We start from the raw sequence: 19,859 nt of genomic DNA, 5'->3' as shown, positions 1-19,859 counted from the left end.
TGTGAGAAAAATAATTACGTAGATTTTTTTTCAGTAGATTTTCCAAGCACATTGATTTTAGGTGGGTAGGACTCCCAATTTTCAACTCTTTCTCAATCTTCCCTGGGCACCTAATCACCCCCAAATCATTCTGAGCTGTGTTCTTGTTCTTATGTTGTTTCTCTGTTTCACTTCTGGGTCTGTATGTATCTATCTATCTAACTGGATATATATACTTTTGCTCCTATAGGCTGATTTCTGGATATATATGTATCTAGTCCTTTACACCAATTGGCTGATTTCTGGATATATGTATTTAGTCTTTTGTTCCTATAGTCTGATTTCTTGATGTATTTATTCAGGCTGATTTTGGGCTGGGTTGGGTGTTATCAAGGAGCTTGTTATTAGTAGGGGTATATGATGGGGCATTTTGAGAGCAAGGATGCAGGTTGCATATTGTTGTGTTGTTCTTCCCCTGGGAGTGGATTGAAAATGGCTTGTTCTTTGTCAGGGTCCTCCAGCCTCAGAAATCAGTAAGGAGACAGGCATTTCTCTCACTATTCCATAAAGCCTCATCTCTGCCTCCACACACATGCCAAGGAAACCTGCCTCTCACTTATCTTCAGAGGACCTGAAACTATGAGACACTCTTTAAAATTACACTTTTACTTATAGTACTGTGACCCAGGATGAAAAACATACACCACAGTGTTTCCCCACTGTACTAAGATATCTCTCCAAGGATTATAAGTAGGAAGGATTGACAATCATGAACAAACACAGAACAAATTTTGTTTTCCAAGTACAAAACATGCAGGCATATGGAAGGAAAGACTGGATGGAGAGCCTAGACTTGTCTCCCAGAATCAGATAAACTCGCTGACTTTTTTTTCTTTTTTTCCCAGAGCTGAGGACCGAACTCGGGGCCTTGTGCTTGCCAGGCAGGCACTGAGCTAAATCCCCAGCCCCCTCGCTGACTTTTAAAGAATAGATTTCTTCCCCAAGTTTTGCAGTGCAGAAATGAGCCTGAATTTGAGCAGGTGTTCCTTCCTCAACTGACACCTTTACCTCATGGAGTTAAGGTTCCAATTATGCTTCCACACTGGAGCTGCAGAGTTCTGGGAAAATGATTTCAGTCTTTGATCAAGAAATGTCATTTAGCAAAGCAATTTGCTAAATATGGCCTTCCTGCATTTACTTTCTACCTATAAAGTACTAGCTGGATGCTAACTGGATATACAGTATTTTATAAACTTGCCCTGTGTCCTGGGAATGCCTATCCAAGTCAGGCATTGCCCATTTGGACGTCCTGAAACCTGGCACCATACAGTCTTGAGAGACTCTTATCTACAGTTTTATTTGGACAACTCTGTTTGTATTTTGGAAGCAGAGAAGGAAAGAGGAAATAGAAGGTAAAGGAAGGGGAATTTTCAAATAAATAAAACAAAATGACTGGTTGCTAATTTAATTCCTGCCAGTTTTGCTAATGCTAGAACTTTTGAAAAACACTCAGTAGAAACTTTGTTTTAGCAGTCATAAGAAATGGAAGAGGAAGTGGTAATTTACCAAGTATAAAATGCATTTTTCCTCATGCTGAGTTTAAGCCAGGGATGAATTTTTATGACCATATTATAAACCTCTGAAAATGGAGTTTAGCAGAGTGCTGAAAGTGTCTTAAATATATTTTACAGGCAACTGTGTTCCTGGCAAGATTTTTGTAAAGGTAAAGGTATTAATTTTATGTAATCCATATGCATGCGTGTTTTTAAAACATTTGAGGTGGTACTTATTTTTAGAATAACTAGCACATAATGAAAGATTGAACCAAATGATTTCAAGAGTTTTTAAAGGAGAAATGACACATGCTGTCTGCCAAAGGGTTCTGCATAATTCACTTGATTCTAATATTGCGAGGCATTTAGTTCCTTATGATTCTAAGCACAGGGGAAGATGGATCAGTCTGGTCAGATTCCAGAATTTCTTCCTTACAGCCCAATACCCATTTCCTATTTGATGAGAATTTTCAGTCAAAGTGAAGAAAAAGTTTCTTTTCCCATAAAGAAGTGCATGTTCCTAAATTCAACTTGAGAACTTAAAAGCAACAAAATATATCTTTCCAATGATTAAATCATCTTCATGAGTGATATTTAAAAGAATAACAAAATAGTTATCATCATCTTATATGCTGCACATTAACACAGGATTCTTAGTGTTTTTATATAATAAAGTGCAGTAAATTTTTGAAGACAAAAACTGTATCATTCCCATTATAGGCTCCATCTTTTACTACATTTCAAAGTATTTTAGATTAACCTTACTGTGTTTCTATGGGGAAAATCTTCCAAGATTTTTTTTCTTCTTTTATTGTTAAGCCAAGAAATGCCAATAGGAAGGAAGGAAGGAATACAAAAAGAAAGAAAAAAGAAAGGAGGAGGAAGAGGAAGAGGAAGGAAGGAAGGAAGAAGAAACTACTTAACTAGAAATTCCTTAGAAAAAGAAGAGCAAATTGGTTTGACAAGTGTTTTGTGCAGAACATGGGCCCCTGGCTGTGCCCCCCGCCCAGCACACATGTCTGGTTTATTCCAGGTTCACATGCTATAGCAACTTTGGGACCCATGTTTAGGGGAAGTGATCCAGATAATTGGTGTTTGAAAATTATAGGTGAGGAAGCATGGAAAAGAACTTGCTTATGCTCATGAAATTGTAGATTTAATATTTAAATATGATACCATCTCCAGGTATTACTTAGAATAGGATTTTTTTTTTTCTGGGCATCTCTGAGGAAAAAGTCAGGGGATTGTGGGTTTAATTAGGCCAGGTAGATTGACTCTCAAGTATGAACTTAGAGCTCTTTGAAGATGGGGAATATTACTTCAGGAGTTAATGAATACATTTCATATGACGGAGGAGTCTAAGGAGGTGCTGAGTGATTTACTAAGAATTAATTAGTCATGTGGAGTACAGAATATGGATATGACTGGCATAGTTGTACATGCTTGTCATCCTAGTGAGTGAGAATAGGCTGAGATCAGGAGGATCGCAGTTCTAGGCCAGCCTAGGCAGCAAAGTTCAGACGAGTCCATGTCAATGGAAGAGGCTGCTCACGGTGGCCAATGCTTGTCAGCCCACCTAGAATAGGGGATCACAATCCAGGTGCTCGTGTGGCATCTACCGCACAAATGAACAGCACTAAAAAGTCTAGAGGCATGACTCATCAGTGGAGCACCTGCTAGTGAGCACAAGGCCCTGAGTTGAAACTCCAGTTCCATGAAATAAAGCAATGTTGCTGTCACCTAAGAGTGCCTCTGCTTGCGACAGTGAACTCCTGATGAAGCAGTTGTTTATGGAGTCACTGTGGTAGGAGGTAGCGTGGGGAATGAGACACTGGCAGAGTCCAGCCACCTACCCAGTGCCCAATGCCCCAGACTTGCATGGAGGCAGCATATCCCTGGAGTATAAGGATGTGGATGTTTTGCCCTTTGCAGAAAACACTAAGGGAAACTTAAAATATCTTTGTACCTATCCTTTTAGTCTGCTCAGCATTGGGAGAAAAGCCAACATTAAGCCAGATAGCACAAGAAAAGATGTCACTGTGAGGAGTAGTAAGGGATCCTTGAGTACTGTGAACATCTGGGCCTCTTGTTCTCGCTGCCCGAGTGTTATGTTACTTGATTTGCTGTCTGCCAAGGATGCGTATGGGAAACTGGAAGCTTGGTGGGTCAGCTGAGCTTTGAACTCCCAGGCTTTCTACCATGTGAGCCACAAGTTGGTAGGAACCGTGGGTGTGAAGGGTTTGCTTGAGAGTTTAATGTGGTGGTGGAGATGAGGTATCTATTTCTGGCTTATTGCAGTTACTTAAAAACTGGTGTTATAAAAGATACTGTTATTAAGGACCTATCTTTCTATTATGGAATGTCGAAGCCCTGTGCCTCTTTTTACCTTGGCTTCTTGGAAATGTTTTGATAACTCTCTCCAGTGATTCTAACATACCCAGTATCAAGATTCACTGTCTTTGTTCATTGGAAGCAAGTAAGACCAAATTGTTATTTATAGAACAAAAGGATTATTTGACTTAAGGCGAAATTACCAAGAAAGAAATGACCAAAGCTGGTCATTAATTTGGGTCAATCCAAGAAATGAACATGAGGGAAGATGTGGAATTATGATATCCCAGTTCCCGATTTTTCCTGGGACAGCTACAACTAGAAATGAATCTCAGTGGTGAATTCCCTGTCCTCCGCATAATATAATGATTTGGTATATTCCAATGTAAGAGACCCACGCTTTTTGGAATTAGTTATATATTTGTGAGTAGGGCCAGGAGAAGGCTCTTCCTCTAGAGGCCTACTTCTCTCCCAAAGATGCCCCAGATAGACCCCCAAATATCCACCTGCATCATCTCTTGGTGTGTGGCAGGATACTGAGGAGAGCAGCAGTGACTGCAGTGTCACTGAAATGTCATCATTTGTGGCTTGGCCCCCAAGTTGTGAGGCCAAGTTGTGAGGTCAGTTACTATAGGGCCACAGAGTGCTCTGGCTCATTCACAAGCAACACTGAAGAGAGACAGACCTGTCTTTAAGACTTATGCTCAGAAATGTGCATATTTGGCATCTAAATTAAATACAGTATTTCCTAATAACCAGAAGATCAACAGTGAAGCAGAGTTACTATTATTACAAATAAGGATGAAAGTATGTGATAATGCGATATTTGAAACAGCTTATTTTACTATATGTAACCATATATCAGAGTTGTGAATTTTTTTTAGTTGTGAATTTTTTATTTTTTATATACTTCTTTCTCTCTGGAGATTCTTTTAAAAGCAAGAACGTTGTCTTCCTTCTTAGTCTGCATCACTGGGCACCCCTGCCCTCCCATTGGCCAAATACCCGGCCCGGCCTGTTGTAGACCTCAGTAATGAGGGGCAGGGATTTTGTGGTTTGAAGCAGGCTCCCTGTGGAATTTCTTTGAACTACAGAAACCCTGCTACTTGCTGTGTCTTTCTTGTTTTTACCAGTTTAGCACAAATGTTGCCTTTCAGTGCAACTGCACGTTCAAAGCAAAATATAAAATTGTGTTAGTTTAAAGGACTCATTAATTTCCTTTGTACCCCAAATCCTCTGCATTAACAAATGCAATATGCTGATTCTGTATTCAGACTTACTCCATTTTGGTTGCTATTAACTTCAAAGGAGACCTGAAAAAAAGAGTGTCAGAGAATTAAATTCTTGTGTTGAAAAATTAATATACTACTGACAACTGACCCACTTTTGAGTCTCTGTTTTATGAAATTTTAAAGTTTTTCTATTTGCAAGACAGATCTATAGTTAAACTTGTTCCAGGGTGTTAGTGCTTCCCTTTCAAGTCAGCATACAACTCAGAATTCTTGTGGTAGAGGAAGGTTAATGCCCCTTAGAAGTATACTTGCCGTCCTGGAGTATGTGTGTGTGCATACCTGTTTTGGTATGTGTCTTTAAGCTTAGGTTTGTAGCTTTAAACATAATGGTGTATGCATGATAAGCTAGAAGCAAAAATCAGTTTATTTAAGGAATATAATTTTCATTTACATTGCTGCCAATTTTTTATTACTTTAAATAAGTTATCACCCTTTCACTTTTCAGGAATTGTTAATATGTTCAGATACTGAGCCTGTCTCTGGGTTAATATTAATAGTTACATATAGATATATATATATATTTCTTCAGTGTTATCATTTACTGGTAGTAATAATCAGGACACGATTTCAGAAATTAAATACACACATCTGGTCCCAAGTTAGTAAAACCCTAATGATTAACTGTGCTAACAGTCTTTGTTGTTTTCATTATGACAAGTGCTTTAAAAAAAGGAAATGCAGCTGCTAGATGTTAACCAATAATTTTTTTTAACAATAATTCTTCTATTTGACCTAAGAACATTCTGATTTCAAAATGATTTGGTAGTTTTTGAACAACACCCATATCTTCAATAAATTCCCTTCCTCCTTCCTTTCCTCTCGCCTTGTTTTCCCCCCTCCCTTCCTGCCTTCTTTTGTTTTTTGATAGTACTAGGGATGGAACCCAGGTTCTGAAACATGCTAGGCAAGTTCTCCATTACTGAGATCCCAGTCCATTTTCCTTTTTATAATGTTGTTGTTTAGTATACTGTTTTAGTTCTATAGTTATATAAACAATAAAACACATGTAAGTAGCTCTGTTTCCTGTTTTTCTCTTGTTCTTATAGTGTTTTCCCAATAGTTGAACCTTATAACTGGGGTTTCAAAATAATTTCACTTGATGACTGGTACATTTCTCCTAACTCTGAATGTCCTGAGGATTATTTGGGTGGGGATGATGGAAAGACATTGTAGGAGCTACAGGATTTTTCTGCTTTCAAATCATGGGCTTTGCAGTGGTGGCCAGAGGAAACATTTCATTTTGTGCTCTGTCCTGGGATGCAGAGATGATGGGCTTGGGGAGCCGGTCTGCCTTAACAACAGCATATTTTGTCATTCAATAACTTAATAAAACCTAGGGAAATTGTCACAATAGATCTTACTGGTAGTTTCATTTCATCTCTTATTCTGTTACTGCCCACGTAAGTATTCTCAGTGAAGTGGAGATGGGTGTTCTACTGATAATTACTTTACATGACCTTTCCATCATGAACTTAACCCTCTGTAGTCAGATAAAGATTCAGTATAGTGGAGTCTGAGTCCATGAAGTGCATAGGAAAGAGAATATTGAAAGATAGGAAACCAGCCTACTCTTCCAGACTGGGCCATCCAGCTGAATGAGTAGCCCAGGTTGGGTGGAGATAGGATGTTTGTTTGATATCTCCAGGAGGTGGTTTTAAGGTAGGAATGACAGCTATAAGCTGCCAGACCTTCAGATTTTTCAAGAGCCTCATGCTCTGGAGTTTTAAGTAAAGTGTTCTGTCATTAAAATGAGTTTCTGAGAAATTCAGAAATAAATTATGGGCAGAGTTTGCCTTGGAACATTTGAAATTTCCCTCTCTAGAAAGTAATAAATGCTCATTCCTGAAGACATCTGCATATATAAATTAGAATGCACCATCCCAGCTTGGCACACAACTGGACTACTGCTACTTTGGAAATCTGGTTAGTGGAAATCTGCAGGGCACTCCTCTAGGTGGGGTTGTGTGTTTCTCCTTAAGTGACTGTATGTCTTGGGAGTCGGCTGACTAGCAGTTCCATCATTCAGGGTGGCCAGTCAGGCTCTCCAGTGCTCTGGCTCTGTGGGCAGGGCCTGGGCACTGTGGTAGGATACGTCCGTGATCACCCATGTGCTCATTGCATTTAAAAAATATAACCAAACAACCCATGGTTTTCTTTTTTTGCACGTGAGTTAAGTCCTGATTTGCTGAATTCTTAAGTGTCTGTCAGATCATGAGAACAATAACAGCTCTTTAACAATACAAACTGAAGTTAGTCTCCTGTATTTAATATGTTATGTGCAGACATTGGTCTTTTATGCTTGTCTCTCTCACTGCTGGTTTATGGCTTCTAGGTCTCAGGATTTGAGGGGCTTTATCTAACTAGATTTCCAGCTGTCTTTTTAGAGGAACTGACAGGTATCAGGGAATAGGAATTCCGGAGCACGTAAAGAGGTCAACATCATTGGATTCTCACATTTTCAGCAATTCCTTTCATAATCTTTTCTCTCTCTTAGTGACATTTATCTGCTCATAATAGCTGAAGACAGCTGGATTTCATGTGGGAGCAGATTTCCCCTAACAGGATTTCCAAAGCAACAATAGTTCAGTTGTAGGTTATATATTAAGCTAAGGCCACCACTGCTTTCTCTTTACAGAGTTATCTCAGTAATTGTGAAGTAATTTTTGAAGAAAAGTATTAGATACTGTGTTGTTTCATTTTCATGTTAAAGTAGAAATGCAACAATATTCCTCATGGCCATAAATGCCCATTCCTTTCCTAGAATCTTTATGTCATGAATTTGATCCTTTTTTATTGCTCTTATCCTAGCACTGCCTGATTTCTTGTCATATTAATAATTGATGAGAAAGTGAAACAAAGACTAGCTGTCAGTTTTAAGTTAACCCTGGAGGATTGTTACTCTGTAGGGAGCTCAGCCCTGGGGAATGTGGATGTAGCCAGGAAGGTAGTGTCATCCTGTAAGTAAGAAGGATGGATTGCTGAGAGCTGACCTGCATTCTAACAGGAGATAGGGCGAAAGCCTGCTGCTTTTCTCCTGCTTCTCAGCAAGGCAGGGGAGGGAGGAGATGACCCCTTCTCCCTTTCTCAATCCATAGAAGGGGTGTGGCGGGTGATTAGCCTTATTTCACAACACTGACTCGCCAGTGTTTGCCAGTAGGGGGTGCCTGTTCCCGAAGGGTCAGAGACTGACTCCATTGATCAGAAAAGCTTACATCATTAAGTGACCTTGGAGTTATAGACAACATTGAGATTATTAGTGTTGAGTTAGATGGTCTGATCTTCAGATTACATTGTAAGACTTCTAGACCTAATAAATGATTTTTGTTAGTGTAGTAGGACAGAAAATTAACATACAAAAATCAGTAGCTTTCTATATGTTGACAATGAATAGGCTAAGAATGAAATCTGGAAAACAATTCCATTCAGAATAGACAGAAAAAATATCTTCGGGAGTGGAAAAGATAGACCTCAAAAATAAAAGCTATAAAAGCTTGGAGAAAGAAACTGAAGAGGATACCAGAGATGGAAATGCCTTCTTGTTCCTAGTTTGGTTTGGCAGAATTACATCATGAAAATGATGGTATTATGGGAAGTGATCTACATATTCAATGCAGTAAACAGCAAAATTCCAGTGTCATTCTTCACAGAAGTAGAAACAGCAGTCCAAACAGAAGGCCCTACATAGGAAAAGTAATTCTGAACAAAACAAGCAGCACACAGTACAAGACTTCAAGACTTTATGCTTTCTAGTATAACAAAACAACAGAACTGTACTGACACATAGACAGTGCTGTTCTAGAGGCCAAGGGAGGAGTTCCACATTGAAGATCATGAACTTAAAAGAGAAGATAAAGGGTAAATTATGCGGTGGCTTGAGTAATAAATAAGCAAATAAATATATAAATAAATAGATGTAATTAAAGACTTGGATAAGAGATTTTTATTACTTTTTGTTCCAAACATTGCTTTACACACTTTACATTTATTATTTGATCTTCATCTCCAACTTTAGCAAGAGATAATTTAGAAGAGAAATGAAGGTGAGGGACTTGAGAAAGTGTGAAAATGTAAACTATATACATACACATACGTGTATAATATATCTTCAGTTATCTTTTTAGGTGGGAGAGGCTTGCACATGTGTTCAGGTTGTGGGGGTGAGCTGTAAGGAAAACAGCAGAGAGAGAAAGTCAGAGATCAGAGGTGGTGGTGGACATTACTAGTCTAGGCACAGCTAGTCTTGTGGAATGTGAGCAGGTACAAGACAGGGTGAAGGCACTGACGAGGTTCCTGGTGCTCTGTGTCAATGTAGGAGACAGAGTTTGGACAGGGTGCTTCTCAGTGCCTTTTTAGGTTTTCTGATCATATGGGCCTGAGGTGATGAATGAAGATTTGGAATGGCCATTGGAGGAAAGGGAGCGGCTGCTGAATAGCTGTATGAAAGGAATCTGAGGAACCCTAGGAACTGAACTTGTCTCTCACTTCATAGAATAACTGAGACAGGTGCTATGACAGAGAATGAAGAATGAGAGGTTAGGAGCTATGGTGGGGAGTGCATCAGGGAGAGATGCTCATTAACTGTGCTCAGATCATGGACCTGTAAAGCCTGGGGTTCCCACTCCTCAAGTTCTCAGGTTCTCGAATTTCTCACATGAGATTTGGATCACTTCTAGGAGTCCATTTGCAAGGGCGACTCTGTTGAGTTCAAATTCCTTTGAGCCCTGGCTGCAACTTGAAAAGATCACAAGAAACGAAGCTTTTACCAAGGGAGGAAATGAGAAAAATCATTTATGTCAACAAATGGATGACACACCCATTAGGTAATTAGGCACAGTTTTCAGTGCATGGAATTTATTTCAGTGTTGGTGCTCTCAGAGCTGATGAAAAGAGCTCTTACTCTGTTGGCTCCCGACTTTGGCAAGTAACCATTGTTGTGGGTGCTCAGGCAGATCTTTCCAGATCACTCATCTGTGGCTGAATTAATGAGACCTACATCTTGCTGTGAAGTAGGTTGTGAAAATTATTGTAATGATTATTAAATCATTTCCTCAAGTCTTTTAATCTTGGAAATGTTTAGTTTTCCAAATCCCATGTCATCTGGTAAAATGAAAAGACTATAAAAGCAGCCCGGCTCTCCTACCTCTGCCTGAAGTACAAGTTCTCCCTCCCTGTGCCTTGCTATTTACCCAAAGCCATTATGGAAATTAAAAAGCAGCACCATCCCACCTTGCAACGTTCCTGCTATTTGTCTGGTGTTCAGAGTTTCAAAGTTGGGAAAGAGAACTAACATAAACCACAGAGTTGGCCAAAGCCAGCTATGCTAATGGCGTGAAGTGATAAGAAAAACACTTTCAAAGCCCCCAACTTTATTACTTGAAAGTACATGTAGAATGCATGTTTTATTTTGAGAAACACCTGAAGCTATTTATGAATATATTGGTGACAGATTGTGAGTTGTTGGAAAGGCATTTTGGAAACTTCCTTAGGGCTTGTCAGTTGAAGCCAGGGTCATTGGAGGAGCAGTTGTTGAGGGCAGTCTCAGTTTACACAAGAGCTGTAATGTAGAAATTAATGGTGTTCTCCTCTCTGTCTTGGGAGATGGATTTCACACCACTCTAGGTATAGAAATGAGCATTGTATTTGATGTAGGGTAGCCAGTGACAAACTAAATCACGGTTATGAATTTGAATGGTCCATCTGGCTTTGCCCTCGAGGGGGACATTGGGTAGTAACCTAACATGCTCCCTCTTACAAAGGGTAAAAATGGCTCTCCTTTGCCACTTGTCAAAACATGGGAGAGAGGAACTACCACTCCAAGAACTCCATTTGCTTTTCCTGGACAAATTTATATTTTACTTAAATGTAACACATTGAAAATACTGTCAAAAAGCCCATGTTGAAAATGCTGTATTTCTTCCTGTAAGAAATGCAATAGGAGAATATTTCAGTTCTACCTGTAAAGTTCAGAAGAATAAATATTGGATGAAATTACACTCACTTTTGAAAAATAAGCTGCTTTTGAGAAATTCATTAGATTCTTCATTAGATTCTCTCAGATTCATTACATTCTTTTGAGAAATTCATTAGAATCAAAATATTGGAAATTATTGAAAGATTTCAAAATATTGAAACTGCATCTGAAGCAGTCTGTGTGTACAACCAAAGGTAAAGGAGTATTTTATGTCAATATGAAACCAAAGTGCAATTAAGCTGTAAGACTGTGTATATAATTTAACAATTCTTTCTTTGCTTTTTAGAAATACAGTTATTGCCAGCCTAATTCTGAAGGATTAGGAAAGTATAATAAAATGATTTTATTTTACGAAGTTTGTTCATTTATTCTCTGGCTCTTTTATTGAACAAGATGGAACTGATAGCGTGGCAAAAGTAAATGATATTATTCTTTTTCTTTCACGTTCTGTTTAAACGTAACCCTAACAAAATAAACTTTCTAGGCAAAAAATTCTTTCCTTGCTCTTGGGTGAAAATAGAGATATCAGAACATTTTTATGGTTCTAAGATAAAAGCTCTTCACTCCCTTTTAGATTAGAAAAACAGTCTTACTGAGATTGTTTTTGTCAGTGAGATGATAATGTAGGATGCAGGTTATGACATCAGCAAAGTGAAGAGTTCCCCCCTCCCTCCCTTTCTTCTTCCTTTATCTATTTTTCCTTCCCTTTCCCTCTCCCTTTTTCCTTTCTTTCTTTCTTCCTCCCTCTCTCTTTCTCTCCTGCCCTACATCCCTCCTACCTCCCTACTTTTTTCCTTTCTTCCTCCCTCCTCCTTTCCTTCTCTCATCTTTCCTTCCTTTCTCCCTTCCCCTGTCCATCCTTTCCTTTTTTCATTTCACCCTCCTTTTAGCCTTCCTTCCTACCTTTCTTCCTTCTTCCCTCCCTCCCTCCTTTCTTTTAGCCTTCCTTCCTTCTTCCCATAACTGCTCTGTAGGGAGATATTTTTCAGAAGAGAGATGCACATGCTAAAGTGGAAATCATAAAATCTGTCATTGTTTTGGTTTTTTAAACCTGGGAGGTATACACTTTCTGGATCTCATGGGATACTTCTAGATACTGATATTATTCTTGAAATTCTGTAGCTTCCTAGGCAGATTAAACATCTGGCCTGCTTTTTAACAGCTTGCCCAACCCATTGACTTCTAACATAGATTTTCTTTTGGAGTTTTCTTAAGATTTTTGGATAGTCATGTTAGAAACATTTAGAAAAAAAATTAGGCCAGGTACCATTCTTGGATCAAACAAGGATTGAAGTGGTCTACCCAAGTAGCTCTGTCTCTCTTTGCCATCTTAAGCTAACACTTTGAGGTAACTATATTGCCCTCATATGCTAGCCTGTGATCAACTTTGGGAGTGGCAGGGAGGTACCATAGCAAACTGAGAACTCTCTAATAAATTAATGTTTTGGTCTCCTTATTTTCAATGTTTCTGCCTTGTGGTAGGGGAAATAGGACAAGGATCCTGGATTCTAACTTTTTTTAATCAAAGCAGGGCTTAATCTCTTAAATCTTCTTAATTTATATTCTGGAGGTGGGGGGCACAAATGCTATTAAAGTATATTTTATTATTTCCTGGAGTGTCCCACATAGGTGGTCTGACACCTCACTACAGGGCAGGAATTAGTCTGCTGGCAAAGCCTTTTTATTATTTCTTGAAATATCCCATGTAAGTGGTCTGCCATGGTTTAGTCTGTTGGCCAAGATGTTGGACTAGATGGCTGCTTATTTCTACATCATTTGTGCGTCAGGAATGGTTTTTACATTTTTAAATGATTGAAAAAAGCAAAAGAAAGCAAGAGAAAATATAAAAAACCAAAATTTCACTGTCTATAAATAGAAGGTTTTATTAGAACACAGCTATGTCCATCAGTTGCCTCTTACCTACGGCTGCTCTCCCATATGATGACAGTTAAATGATTGGAAATTGATGAGCTGAAAAGCCTGAATTGTTTACTACCTGATTCATTTTAAAATGTGTTTGGATCCATGCTAAAAGATATGATATAGTTGGCATCTGCTGTGTTGTTTCTGGCTTTGGGTTCTTCAGTTAGAACTGAGACAAGTGAGGTCCCATACTCTATTACCATATATATATAAAGTGTGAAGATATCATTATCCCCTTAACTTTAGGATTCTGAAGTTGAACATAGCTTGCAAACTACCCATTGTTCATCTAGATAGACTTTTAGAGATAGTACACTTTCACATCTATTCCCTAATCTCTGTCATTAGGAATCTTTTGGCCTGGAAAGAGAGGATGAGAGATGTCCAGAAACATCTGCAATATTAAACTTCGGTGACAATCTAGGGCTAAGGATTGGAGCATGAGTTAGGTGATTCCATAAATGCTGGTGGTCTCTGGGGCAGTGTTTGGTCTGCTTGCTTATTTTCCCTTGGTTTTGCCTTCTTTTTGAAGGCACAGAACAGAAACATATGATTGCTTTATTTTACTGCTTAGATTTGAGTCCAGGCCTGTCCAAATTTTTTTAAACTCATAAAATTATAGAAGGTAAAAAGAAATATTGATTCAAAGAGCTGCAAATAAGACATGAATAGAAATTACCTGTTGGGCTGGGGATATAGCCTAGTGGCAAGAGTGCCTGCCTCGGATACACGAGGCCCTAGGTTCGATTCCCCAGCACCACATATACAGAAAACGGCCAGAAGTGGCGCTGTGGCTCAAGTGGCAGAGTGCTAGCCTTGAGCGGGAAGAAGCCAGGGACAGTGCTCAGGCCCTGAGTCCAAGGCCCAGGACTGGCCAAAAAAAAAAAAAAAAAAGAAATTACCTGTTGCCTTAGCTCCATGGTATACACTTTATGTGATGGTTTCCCGAATATGACATTGGACGTGACTAGCTGTTAATAATCAGAGGAAGAAAATGTTTTAGGTAAAAAGAAATATAAATTTGGTTCAGTCCCTCCTGGCTACCTGATGGTCTTAGTTATATCCTTCATTTGCATTTTGTGTGTTTGCTTTAGACAAGAAACACATTAGTCACACCCTTGGTTTTGTTTGTTAAAATCTTACCTGGCCTTCAAGAATCAACTCCCATTGTACTTCTGCTAGGCATTGGTTCTGTTTTCTATTAATGACTCTATTATATTAAAGTCCTATGTTGACTCCATATGTAGTTATGCGCATTTGCATAGCTCTGCTTTGATTTTGAACCAAGAAGATACTTTGAGTGTTTTGTATGTATTATGCGGCTGGTACTTAATTTCACAAAAATTAGCTATGGAAAGCAGGCAGAGTTCTAAGCTTTATAAGCTTGTTTTAGTTAGAAAAAGTTTAAGTTGAGGTCAGAAAAGGGACTGCCGATGTATCTTTTCTAGGGTAAGGTTTTGTTTTTTTATCATCATTCATGACCAGAAAAATTTTACAATGAACAACTAGCTTGTAAATAATATATTTAGTGTGCAGTGAGAGTTTTATCATACTGAAGGAATTTTCAGTCATTTTCTGTTTTTGTTTTAAATCTAAGGGATAATCTTGAATATTGAAGAGTTTTTGAGGCCATTATCTTTTTTTTTTTTTTTTTTTGCCAGTAATGGGGCTTGAACTCAGGGCCTGAGCACTGTCCCTGGCCTCTTTTTGCTCAATGCTAGAACTCTGCCACTTGAGCCACAGCGCCACCTTTGGCTTTTTCTATATATGTGGTACTGAGGAATCGAACCCAGGGCTTCATGTATACGAGACAAGCACTTTTACCACTAGGCCATATTCCCAGCCCAAGGCCATTATCTTATATGCATTGGTAGGTGATGAGTTCACAAGGTATGTATAGATAAACCAGCAGAGTGCTTGCTGTGAGAATACATGATGTCTATGAACAGTACTGTGACTTACTTAATTTACTGGATTTTTAAGTTGATAGTGAGCTTGGCCAATTTCTCTTTGTTAGAATACTTGAAAGTAATGTAGACTTTTTCCAATAGAGTGTTTTCCATCTATAATTTTGATTAGGATGGCTTCAGAACTACAGTCTCACATAAAAGGAGCAGAACTGGCTGTGTAGGTAGTAATTTAGACTAATTTAGTAAGTGGTTTGTAATTCTGACTTGATTTTGTCATCTTTATTCAAAAAAGTAGCTGTATTAAAGTGGTTTCATATTGTTTTATAAAGACACCGATTTGAGAAAAATTAGGAGAATTAAAAAAAAGAAATAGAATTTTGGACTAGGCATTTTTAGTGTAGGTATTTAAGGAATTTTGTTAACCACTTTAATGCTAGTTGAATAGGTAAATTGACAACATAAAACAAATAACAGCATTGTAGAAATTCAAAGTGTGCCAAATTTTGTTCATTTGTATCTATTCATACCACATTACCTACATTGTGGTTCTCTTGGCATTTTGCAAACTAAAAAGAAATCAAGAACAAAAAGGATGAAAGTGCTTCTTTCATTTATTCCAGTTTGATATGGGCTTTATTCAGACCAATTTTAGAACTTCTAGTTCTCACATCCAGGAAGAGTCAAATGATATTAATGTAAGTGTTTCTGAGGCTTTATAATCACTGGTTCTATACTACTTCCAGCACTTTCTCTAGAAAAATCATTTAATTTTCTTGCTTTGAGTTTCCTACATTCTGAAATCCACCATTTTGACTTCTCTTTGAGGGTAAATGGCAATTTATATTTTACTGGCATTTATTTTGAATTTTAAAGTGAGAAGTATGTCTCAAGTGTATACTGCATAGGGCATTGCATTATGTTATGATAACATGACATCATAGAATATATACATGTCCACTTCAAAGAGTAATTACATTGCAATGTGTACCTATCTGGTACAAAATTTCCTTGAAGGAAATTTGGGCTTTGCTTTGCATCCTGGCTCTTTATACAATATGGGCCAGAAGCAAGCAAGCAAGAAGATAGCGAGGACTAACCTTACAGTCAAACCTTAATGAAGTCCAATAAAAGGCACAAGAAAATTAACTTTCTACATTTTTAAAAAGCTGAAATTACTTTCTAGCTGGAATCCCAATCCCTTCGAAAAGTCTATAAAGTATTGTCTTTCTAATTAAAGTTGAGCCCTTCAGAGTAAGCCAGAGTGTATAGATTGCACTTCTCCCTCTTCCTCTAACCATTTCTGTTTCAAGTACCTCCGGAGCATGATGCCCAGAGGAAGCAGGGAGAGCTGTATGGCTGTGTATTGGTTGTTGTTTTTTTATGTGGAAATTGCATTTCTGAAGTAGTATGTTTTGGATAGGACTCTGTGGTGGGAAAGTGGGCAGCTATGTGAAAAATTTAATTTCCTTATCAAAATGAAAGATTTAAAATAGACTGATTAGATAGCATAAATTGTTTTGTGGATTATTTAGGGTGTTTTTACACTTAAAAATGAATGTGTACCAATTACATAAAGGGTTTCATGGTGACATTTTCATGCACGCATATAATGTGTTGTGATCATTCACCTCCCCCATTGCTTGCTCTAGTTTCTCTCACTCCTGGTCCCTAAGTACTTCCAGTTCTACTTCTATATCTTCTAAAAAAAGAATCTAGATTTCACATATGAAAGAAAACATGTTATCTTTCTGTAGCTGACTTGTTTCACATGATGATCCTTAGTTCCGTCCATTTTCTTCATGTCTGAATAATACTTCGTTGTGTGTGTGACTTTTTTTTTATTCATTCACCCATGGATTGGCTCCTAGGATGATTCCATAGCTTGTGTGTTGTGTGATGCCGTAAATATGGGTTGGCAAGTATTTGAAGTACGGAGACTCGAGTCATTCCTTTAGGTCAGTGCCCAGACTGGGATGAAGATGTGGCCCGGGGAGGAGACAAAGGGATGAGTTTATTCTGCAGGTTGAGACTCAGCTTTAATTGCAAAGACCATTTTTTCCCACTTTTAGGAGGAATGGGGTTTGCAGCATAAAAGTAATTTCAGCTTTTTAAATATGTAGAAAGTTAATTTTCTTGTACATTTTATTGGACTTCATTTGCTATTAAGATTTAATGGTCAGCCTCAGTTTAGAGATGTATTTCAAGATTGTCCTCCGTGCTTTCCTGACTGTGCTCTGAGGAGCCCATGCTCCTGAGACTCACTGGCTCACTGACTGTCATATTGAGCTTCCCACGCTGCCCACATTCACACCCTGGCCATTGCCCTCTTGCCACCTCCTATCTGAACATTGCCCTCCATCCTTGGCTTTCTCTTTTTCTGGAGTTTGTACTCAGGGGCCTCGTGCTTGTTAGGCAGGCACTCAACCATTTGAGCCACCAGCTCCTTTATGTGTTGGTCATTCCTGAGACTGGCTCTTTCTTCTGTTTATACTCCTCTTTTGAGCTGGGATACTGGCATGCATACCTGCTCTTGCTGCTACTGTTGGTGTTGGGGGTCTTCTTGTCTTGTACTACCTCCTCCTCTTCCTCCTCCCCTCCCCCTCCCCCCTCCTCCCCTCCCCCTCCCTCCTCCCTCCTTCTCCTTCTCCCTCCTTCTCCCTCCCTCCCTCCTCCTCCCCTCCTCTTGCCCCTCTTGCTCCACCCCATCCTCTTTTTGTTTGTTGGGGGGGAGGGGTCTGGGATGGCCTAGAACCACAAGCCTCAAATAGCTGGAATTACAGGCTTAAGCAACTGTGCCTGATGTGCTTTCTTTTTTGTAAGCAAAATGTGTTTACCTTTCTCATGTTTGATTTCCTTTAGTACTAAGAAGTTGTTTCATAAACCATTGAGAAGCGAAGATTGTTTTTCTTCTTTAAATCCATGAGAGGTAATACATTTTTATCTCCAATATTATCTCATTACACTATGGTTCTTCATTTGGTTCCAAGGACAGGCATATGAAAATTTGTGGAGTTAGTGAGATGTAATCTAGGGAAAAATGTTTGCATTTGATATTCATGTTCTATACCACCACCATTTAGCCTTTGTATACACTTCAAATCATCAGCAAGTCATATCTTCCTATGAGGTAAACCTTAAACAATTGTAGTCTAGAAAAAGTTATCTGAGTATTTGTATCTTAATATTGGATCTTTAAAATATTGCACAATTTGTGTGAAAGCAATTGTTGTTGTGATTGTATAAAAATAAAAGACCTGTCACTAGGAGATACAGTTAACAGATGGATTAACAAGTGAAATTTGTGATGTCTAAAATAAGCAATAAGTCCCTCACAGTGTAACAACTTCAAAGTTTGCAGTCTTACTTAATATTAAGTTGTATATACTAATATATATATAATTTAAAGATTATAAATATATATGTGCATACTATATACAAATGCATGTATATATGCACATATAATGTATAACTAGGCTCTATATAACATACGCAAATATTAATATATACACTATGTATTATATATTATATAGCATATACACACAAATATAAATATATATATATAGTCTTTCTTTGTTGTATGTGTATGTTTGTGTGTAAAGGGTTATTGCTTATTATTTCACCCTAACTTTTCTATTTTAGTTTGTTGGGTAGTTTCTGTTGTTTATGTTTTGGATCTACTTTTTATTTGGTTATATCTCTTTCTTGCTTGTTTTCCTTGGGTTCTTGAAGATCTACAGTATTGTTTTCCAAGATGACATTGAATGATGTATTGGCTAAAATCATGATTCTTAACTTACAGGTTTTTAAAAATGATCTTTAGGTATATTTATACTTTCTTCTCACTTCATGTACTGCAAAGAAAAGTTCAATACTAAGTCATAATGTAAGTGACAATAAGTCTTCAACATGGTTTTGATTTATAGGCAGCCAAGGATGTAGCATTTTATGGGATATCGCGACAAGGACAATCTCAGATCTATCATGGGCAGATCTCAAGATGTCCATTCTCTCTCGTATCCCATGCTAGGTGCTCACACTTCATCTCAGGGACAAATTTGTGGGGACAGGGAAGCACCTAATCATGCACTGGACACTATTTGACTCAGGAAAAGAAAGTTGAAATTATTAGTGAAGAGAAACAGAGCTGTAGATTCACAATTGCCATTTCTCTTCTTGTTTTGTCTATATCTTTACTACTGTCACATGAATTTAGAGAGTCCAAACTGTTCACCTGTATTTAGTTTGTACTTGCAACTCATTTACAGACTTACTGTGTATCTTTGACTTAGTCACTTTCATGATTAATCAATTAATCAATAAGCAGGATCTAATCTGGGCTTACATTATTCCATTGGAGCATATACCTACTTCTCACTTCATTTTGATCACGTAGCTCTCACTGTGTAGTTTTGTTAGTGCAGCTTGCAAGTCGCAAGTAGACACTCTACCAACCAGGGACATAATAATACACTGAATGTAGAAAAAAAAATTGAAGCACTTCTCTAAAAAGCCCTAAGAAGCAGTTTCAGTTGTTCAACAGCATGACCCTAATACAGCAAATGATAAACTCCTTTGGGTGCCGGAGAAGGACTGTTTTTCACTTACTGGTATTTCAGCACTAGTGTGTAATCGGGCATATTGAAGGGCATGTCAAACTCAGCAATTCTATTTTCACAACTGGAAAAGGGATGGGCTGGCATACCTACATGGTCTGTTAGTTTACACTACGAAAATAGCATAGCACTAGCTGCCGTTTACATCTAATTTTATTAAACTAAGTGATAGAGTTATATGTGAAGGCTTTTTCTAAGAGCAAAAATGTTCAAGAAGCAAAATCAGAAATTTGTTTTGGTGGGATACTTATTTTAAAAGTTTTGATAAAATGCGGACTTGGAAAGTG

Source organism: Perognathus longimembris, chromosome 25 (genome assembly GCF_023159225.1).
Source record: "Perognathus longimembris pacificus isolate PPM17 chromosome 25, ASM2315922v1, whole genome shotgun sequence".
Classification (NCBI taxonomy): domain Eukaryota; kingdom Metazoa; phylum Chordata; class Mammalia; order Rodentia; family Heteromyidae; genus Perognathus; species Perognathus longimembris.
The sequence above is the reverse complement of the archived record's forward strand: the minus strand, read 5'-3'. Positions refer to the sequence as shown.